The 7,846-nt window shown below is 47.2% G+C and overlaps 1 protein-coding gene across 2 annotated transcripts in view; it reads right to left on the reverse strand.

The window, feature by feature from the left end:
• The window catches only part of ABRACL (ABRA C-terminal like), a 44,914-nt gene that overhangs the window by 20,117 nt on the left and 16,951 nt on the right, over positions 1-7,846 (reverse strand). Inside the window, exon 1 of one of the 2 annotated variants that reach the window (XM_019527525.1) lies at positions 918-1,018. The exons of the other annotated variant lie outside the window; for it this stretch is intronic. The gene's annotated coding sequence lies outside the window, so the exon portion shown is untranslated. Of the gene's footprint in view, positions 1-917; positions 1,019-7,846 lie in introns of those variants that run through there. 2 annotated transcript variants of the gene reach the window in all.

The raw sequence follows: 7,846 nt of genomic DNA on the forward strand, positions 1-7,846 counted from the left end.
GGGACACGGAGCAGGCAAGCCAGCCTGAGCCAAGTACTGTAGCAGCCACACCTGCAGCAAACCCTGGCTACTGAACTATGTTCCAGTTTAAGAGTGGCAATCATCCTAATTGGTTGCTGTAGCACCACCTATCCATTTAGCATCAGCTGGAGCCCTGGGTCTGTAGGCCAGTCAATGGTTCTGTAGCAAGCCTCCTGGTTCCTGCACTTAGCTTATTTCTAAATGTTGGCTTTGAATTTCCCTGTGGTTCTGTTTCCTGGCTCCTGACCCTGGTTTGACTCTGGTTTTGGACTTTGCTTTGTGGATTTTAGGAAAAACTCTCTCACTAGGGGACTGGTGAAGTACTGGAACGGGTTACCTAGAGAGGTGGTGGAATCTCCATCCTTGGAAGTTTCTAAGGCCTGGCTCAACAAAGCCCTGGCTGGAATGATCTAGGTGGGGTTGATCCTGCTTTGAGCACGGGGCTAGACTAGATGAGCTCCTGAGCTTCCTTCCAACCTTAATTTTCTATGATTGTCCCCCAGATTGGTACTTGGCTTTTGACCCCCTGACCCTAGACTGCATCATCTGCTTCTGGCTTTCCCTCTGGCTTTGGTATATGGTTCCTGTCCTCTGACTCCACCCCAGGCCCTGCTTTCCTGTGGTGGCCAGACCACCTATGTATGCCCCAGTCACTTACAATAAGAAGTATTTTCAGACTAAAGCTATTACCGCTATTTATTCTTCTCATTAAGAAACTTGTGATAAAAAAATTATTTTGAAATATGTGGTTTAAATCATGGCCCCAAATCTGTAAGAAGGATGCAAATAAAATACCTACATACATGAAAAGGTGCTGTAATTTAATATCTTATTTTCACATATCGCTTTTTGAGGAAAGTAACCATTACTCTTTGAAAAGAAACAGCATAACTTATCAAAGTACAAACCGCAAGGAACACAGGAGGAGCTTATCAAAACACAGTATGCTTTCACTACAGTTTCTCCTGTGACCCCCCCTTGCCATACAATGTTGTGGTAGTCCAAGGTAAATCAGTCATCAAAGGCAGTGGATGCCATGACAACCAGGAGAAGAGAGAGACTTTACCCAAATATGCAAATGAGCTGGAGGGAGGGAGAGCTGAGTCGCTGATTATCACAATGTTACATCTTAAGCAGCAGTAGGAGGCAGCAAATGGGAACACTACGGAAATCAGGGCTTTTTGGTATTCTGGTTTTCCAAAATTCCATTAAAAAACAACATATGCAAATACAGAATACATGTGGGAGGTCATTCCACCAGCCTATTAATTAGGGACTGCAATTTGGTTCCAAGTTCCCATGCCCTGCTAACAAAAAAAGATTTTTTTTAAGTGAGAGACTGATGTAGAGACTGCTTAACAGAAAATTAAACAGAAAATATGGGGCAGCTTTAACAAGAGTCTCACTCCTGCCAGATTGTGATTATTTATATAACACAGCCAGGTGTGCTATGTGTTTTACAGGCACAAGAACCTGAGTCACTGTCCTAGAGTACTAACTGTCTAATTAGGCAATCTGCAGAGGAAGTGGAAAAGATACAATGCAAGATTTCCACTTCCTCTAGAGAAATGGAGTTTTATATACAATGTAACTTTCTCCTTATCTTCTGACATCCGTGGAAATAAAAGTTTCTTTTTCTGTGCAGTTTTCTACTACAGAGAGAAATCTTTTGGACTCTCCAAAAACCATAAATGTGATTGATGCCTCTGCTCACCCATCAGTTCCACTAAATATGAAGCTGGGCATGATTCATAGATCCCCTTCTAATCCATTATAGTCATCTAGTCTAACTTCATGAATAAAACAAGCCATAGAACCTCAAACAGCATTTTTTTGTATTCATCTCATAATTGCTGTTTTAGCCACAAGTGCTCTTTAAGGAAAAATAACAGGGCTTGATTTAAAGACTTTGAGTGATGAGGACTCTGCCATATCCTTAAACAAAGCCTCTAACTTCATGGAGAAGTGAGATGTCATTTCCTCAGACGGAAGCAGGGTTACTGGCTACAGGCTACAGATGAGAAACAGATAGTAAGTCAGTGAGGTCATAACATCCTGAAAGGCTCTAGAGACTGTAGCAGTAAGGCACAGGCAGAGGTAAACATATACTGGTTGAAGCAAGCTAGTCGGTCAGGAAAATAGCAAAATTATTTTATCTAGCTGCAGCCATATTTTTATCATACTTGACCACTCTCCTCCTCTTTAAATATCAGCTACTTCAGAAAAGACATATTCACATTAACAAAACTAGAAGCACTATGGTGTTCTTTTCAATCCTTCTGCTTAGTAAATGGTCTCAGGGCAGGCAGAGAAATGTATTGTTCATAACCGTAGGCCTTGCTGGAGTATGGATTAATACAACCATTGATCTGTACATAGACAAATCAAAGGCCCTGCCAGCAGCATGAAGTAGGCCCTAAGGAATGTGGAACTAGGCGTGCCATATATGACTTGCATAAAATTGCTAGGAAAGTTACTGAATAAGTATTTCACAAGGCCAGCAGATACAGAGCGAATTGATAAGACTAGTACAGGACACCAAAACAAATATCAGAGTGACCTGACAAAGAGGTGTCCCTATCTAGTGGCAAGGTCACATTAACAGATGGGAAGTAGGATGTGATTGATGTCACCTACAGATGTTTTTGTAATCACCAAGAACTAGGATGTGTTCTAGGAAGTATAAACATGAATTTGTTTTGATTGGTGTGTAAAGAGTGGCCTGGGATCCCCGAATACTTTGAGCTGGGCTTATGGGGTGCATCCTTTGTGTATTATCTTGTTCCATGCCTGCAAATAACCCAGCTATCACCATGGGACTGGCTGGTTATGGATACTACTGTCTAGGTTTGTGTGTGGACAATAAACCCAGCTGAGATTTTTCTCACTAAGAGCTGAAGCTTATGGTCTCTTCCTTGTAAAAATCAGGTCAATAAGGGCACAGCATCACAGATATTCTGACAGCCTTCACACAAATCATCTAAACTGACGAAGCCTGATGTGGTCAGTAACATCTAATCCCTAACAATACTAATAAAGGCAGATAACAACATTGATGGAGTCTGCCCTGACAGCACTGGTGATTCCCCAGACTCTTACAATAACTACCTGCTGTTACATGCCACAAGAAAAGTCATTTCTCTCTCTTCCCAACCTTAGTGATATTGTTCATAACTGTGATGAGGAAACAAAAGGACCCCTAAAAACATTATGTAAATGACCAGTCTGTTTTTCATCTAACCCAGGTATAAATCTCTCTGAGGAAAAAATGAGGTGTTTCATCTGTATTCAGACAGCAAGATTAGACCTGCAATCAGGGCTGCCCTTAGGGGGGCGAACCAGGGCGATCACCCCAGGCCCCACGCTTTGCGGGGGCTCCACAGACAGTGCTGTACAGGCCCCGTCGCAGCCGTTGCATGCTGCCAGCTCTGTGCTCTGGCCACTTGCCACCACGCCCACCCCTGCTCCACACTCCAGCCACTCGCCACCCCTCTGCACCCACTCCACTCACCACCCCCTGGCCTTGCACAGGCTGATATGCCCCAGGCCCCACACACCCCTAAGGACAGCTCTGCCCATAATATTAGTAATGCAATAGACAACTTAAAAAATGTCAGAACGACTATACAGATGTGTTAGGTCGAAGTTGTCTGACATCTATAAGCCAGAAGTTGAAGGCTTGTAAAGATGCATGAAGACCAAGTTGGTAGGGAATGTGTTGTGGGACTTGAGTACAACAACGTTTGGAGAAAAAGGTACTCAACAGAAGTGTGTGTTGAGGAGGTGTTTCACGTACTGGCTCTATTTAAGTGGGGTGAGCATACGTCCTAGTTTGGCCAGGACAGTCCCAGATTTCATAGCCTGTCCCAGCATCCTGGCCAGCTGGTGAAAGTTGAAGCAAAATTCCCAGATTGGAGGGGATCAGCCAGGGTGGGGTGGGGTAGGACAAGAGCATGGGTTCCTCACACGTGTATGCATGCATATGTGCATATGTGTGTGTAGCATCCCAGTGGGTGGAGCAGACCCCTGGCCTGAGGAGAGCAGGCTCAGGCCTCTGGCTTGAAGAGAGCAGGGGTCCCTCCCCCATCCTGCCCAACAGGCTGCCAGCAGAGACCCATATCTGGAGGGGCAGCTGTGGGCTCCAGGCTCTGCCCTGAGACTGTGGCCCTGGCAAGGGCAGGCCAATAGACAACTGCAGCAGCAGTAGCAAGAGGCTACCTGGCTCCAACTACTGTTAAGCCAGATGCTTCCATGCACTGCCCATACAGGATGGGTGTGAATTCTAAAGGCAGTGGGGTCATGCACCTAGCTATGCTGGCCATGGGGATGCTGTGTGCCCAGGTCTGTGTGGAGCCCAGTGACCACAGTCCATGCCTCCTTCCAGGTGCTGCAGCCAGGAGCCAAGTGAGTGCCAGATGGCCCCATGCCAGGTAAAAAGATGCATGCACCAGGCTGGGGGTAGAATCAGAGGAGTTCAGGTTGCAGTCTGGTGGGCCACTATGATGCTCCAGGAAGGTGGGCAGCAGGCACTGCTGGCACACCATGCCACTCTGCCTCTGCCTGCAACAGTGCTGCTGACTTGAGAGAGTGGTGGGGGTGGAGAAGTCAGTGTCCTGGATTTCCCATGGTCCCATATAGTCACCCTATATCAGGGGTGGGCAAAATGCGGCCCATGGGCTGGATGCGGCCTGCCAGGCCATTCTATCTGGCCTGCAGGGCCCCTAAAAAAATTTAGAAAATTAATATTTATCTGCCCCTGGCTGCCTGTCATGTGGCCCCCGATTGCTTAGCAAAACTCAGTAAGTGGCCCTCCACCCAAAATAATTGCCTGCCCCTGCTCTGTATCTAAGGAAACTATTTGATTCTTTTTATTATAATACCAGAGCAACTCACAAACTTTAAAGTTTCTAATCCCATGACACTCCTTGTGATTATGACTATGGGGTAGAGGAGTATTATTGTTGCTACTTAAAGATAGTAAACTGAGGCACATTAACACTAAGGCCCAGATTCACAAATGAGCTTAGACATGCCAATGTTGAGCACCATCACTCCTAATTTCTCTATGTCCAGCTGAGGAAGTGGAATTCACAATCCCAATTTAAGTACTTAAGACCCAATTCAACACCTAGGCTGAATGAGGCACCTAAGAGTGAGAACTACAGCACACAGTGTGTGTTGTAAATAGGTATTCCACCGTAAAAAAGTGTTTTAAGTATGTATCTGTGGCCGCCGGGCCTTGAATAGCTGCTCTTGGGTGGCCTTCGCTCTGGTGGTAGACGTCAAGTGCCTTACGGACTCGTGTCGCAGACCGAGTAAATATCTCCCCCTCGAGTCGCCTCCCCTGTTCTCACCTGCCACGACTCGTTGTTTCTCAGTAGGCGGGATTGGTCACTGAGTATACTCGGTGGCCCATGGTTCACCCAGCTGTCATTCACGGGGCTCCACCACCCCTACACCCTGGCCTCATGCCTCCTTCGGTGTGTCGTCCGACTGTTGGCCTCGTCCCCTCTGTTGGGATAACGCCTCCTGACTTGGCATCTAGGTGCCCATGGCCTATAGCCACGTACACCCGTGTGGGCCTACCCCTCACCCCTCCTTGCCTCCGCCCCTTCATTTGGGGAAACACAAAAACAGGTAAACCTTCCGAGGCTTCTCCTCAGTCCTGTCCCTTGGGGATACCCGCACTCTTTCCCTATGCCCCTTCTTACAGGGTAGCTAAATAAACCTAGTAACAAAACACAAAATAATAAGCCACTTCCGGACGTGGTGGCCCCCTGCCTCCTTACTATCCTTCCCCAGACTCTAGCGGGGGGGGTTGCTTTACTCCTGACCCATCGCCTCCAGTATTCGCTCCCGTGTGCCCATCAACCCGGCTGGGACCAGCGGTGATACCCGCCATGACTGTAAACCCCTCAGGGCTCTCCTGGGGTCTTCTCCCCCTGGTGTGGCTTCCTCCTTGCCCCCGTTGTCCCACCACTCCCACCTGGGGTCAGCTCTGCCTCCGGGTGCAGCTCCAGCTCTGCCTCTGGCTGGGGTGCTTGTCACTCCCTCACCGTCCTGTGTGGGCTCCAGTCGGGGTGCTCTGCCTTGCCCTGCCAGTGTCCACCCCTACTTGCCAGGCTCCAAGGGTACCATGGGGAGGATCCCTTTTGCTCCCTGCAGTGGCTGCAGCTTCTCTCCTGTTCTGCCCGCCTCCTCCGCAGCATTGGCCGCCATTTTTATTTTCACTGGCCGGCATCTGAAGCTAACGTCATCAGCCGGCCATAATTGAATAGAGGCGGCTGACAAGCCGCATGGGCTCTTCATTCCGCCCCTTTTGTGCTGCATCTTGTGCTGCCGGTAAGTATCCTCCATTACTTCTGTCCCTGGGACAGTATCAATAGGGAGCCTATTGTTGTAAATAGGTGTCCTATTAGCTGGACACCTAACCCAGCTAATAGGATATGCTGAAGGGAAGGGTGGGTCTGAAATTCCACCTCTCTTGAGGCTTACATATTTCTCTGGAGCCGTAAATTATGTGCCCATGAGAGACTGGAATTCATAGGCTAAAAGAAACTAGGTGCCTAAGCTGTTCTTATTAAAAACAGACAACTGCCTCTCTCTTTTAAAGCATAGCTAGTGGTAGGGGGGCTCACCTTTTATATAATAGTTTAGTGGTTACAGCATTCATCCAGGAAGTTAGAGACCTGGGTTATAGGCTTTTCTTAGCCTGAAAGGGACTAAATCCATATCTCCCATCTCCCAGGAGAGTGTACTAATCAGCCTATTGGCAGTGCTGTGACAGAAATACTTTCTGTCCCTTTTCTTGAAACTATCAGTGTGGAGCCACAGTCCAAAATCCATAGGTACAGAGAAAGCAAGAGTAAATATAATTCTTCAGCTCAGTGATGGAGACATTAAATTCTGGTCCATGCTCCAGGAGTGCTTATGTATTGCATGTTAGAGTCATAGGATAAAATATCTTATCAAGTGTTGGGATCAGGGACCAGAACAATGGAACTTTCCTCCTCGCTGTGCTACAGTCATGCTAACTCTTGCTTGATCTTTTTCCAGCCCAATGAATCTGACATCCCTGTCAACATAATGGCACAGTTTCAACAAGAAAAGTGAAAAATAGCTCCAGTCAGATGGTGCAGACACTTTTGTGAGATGTGTGTCTGAAGCCCTCCAGACTGAGAAGGGACTCAAAATCGCATCTCCCACAGCTCAGGCTCTGTCTGCTAGGACTATTTCTTAAGAGTTGAGCACCACCTGCTATCGCTGTGTGTTTGAAAGAAAGTGGCCATGGCTTTCTGCTCAATGCTGTCTGCTTTGTCCCCAGTGTGGCTTATGCAGTGTTTTCTATGACTTTGTAATGCAAAATGCACAAATAATATTGGAAGCAAAAGCTCACTACCTCCACCCCTGCTCTGACAGTGTCCACCTCCCTCACGGAGTAAGGATGTTCTCCTTCTTTCTCTAGCCTGCCTCCCTCATGACTGCCCAATGGCCTGCTTTCAATAGAAGCATGCCTATAGTCTAGCGATTACACTTCTGTGATATGAAAGCTCAGGATTCAAGTCCTTCAGAGGGTGGTGGACATCAGTCTTTGTGTTTCCAATATCCTGCATCTCATGTATCAGTGTCCCCATGCTTCAAAATGGTGGCAAGGGCACTTTATCTAAAGTTCATCGAATGAGCTTTAGTTCAAGCCCCCGCCGCCATTTTGAAATGCAGGAATGCTGATACACGAGACACTGCAGGGCTTTAATTACACCAGCTGTCAGAGCCACTCTAATTAAAGCACTGCCCCTTTTTTTCTCTGGAGCAGATGTAAAAGTGT

Source organism: Gavialis gangeticus, unplaced genomic scaffold (genome assembly GCF_001723915.1).
Source record: "Gavialis gangeticus isolate Ggan-Ray unplaced genomic scaffold, GavGan_comp1, whole genome shotgun sequence".
Classification (NCBI taxonomy): domain Eukaryota; kingdom Metazoa; phylum Chordata; order Crocodylia; family Gavialidae; genus Gavialis; species Gavialis gangeticus.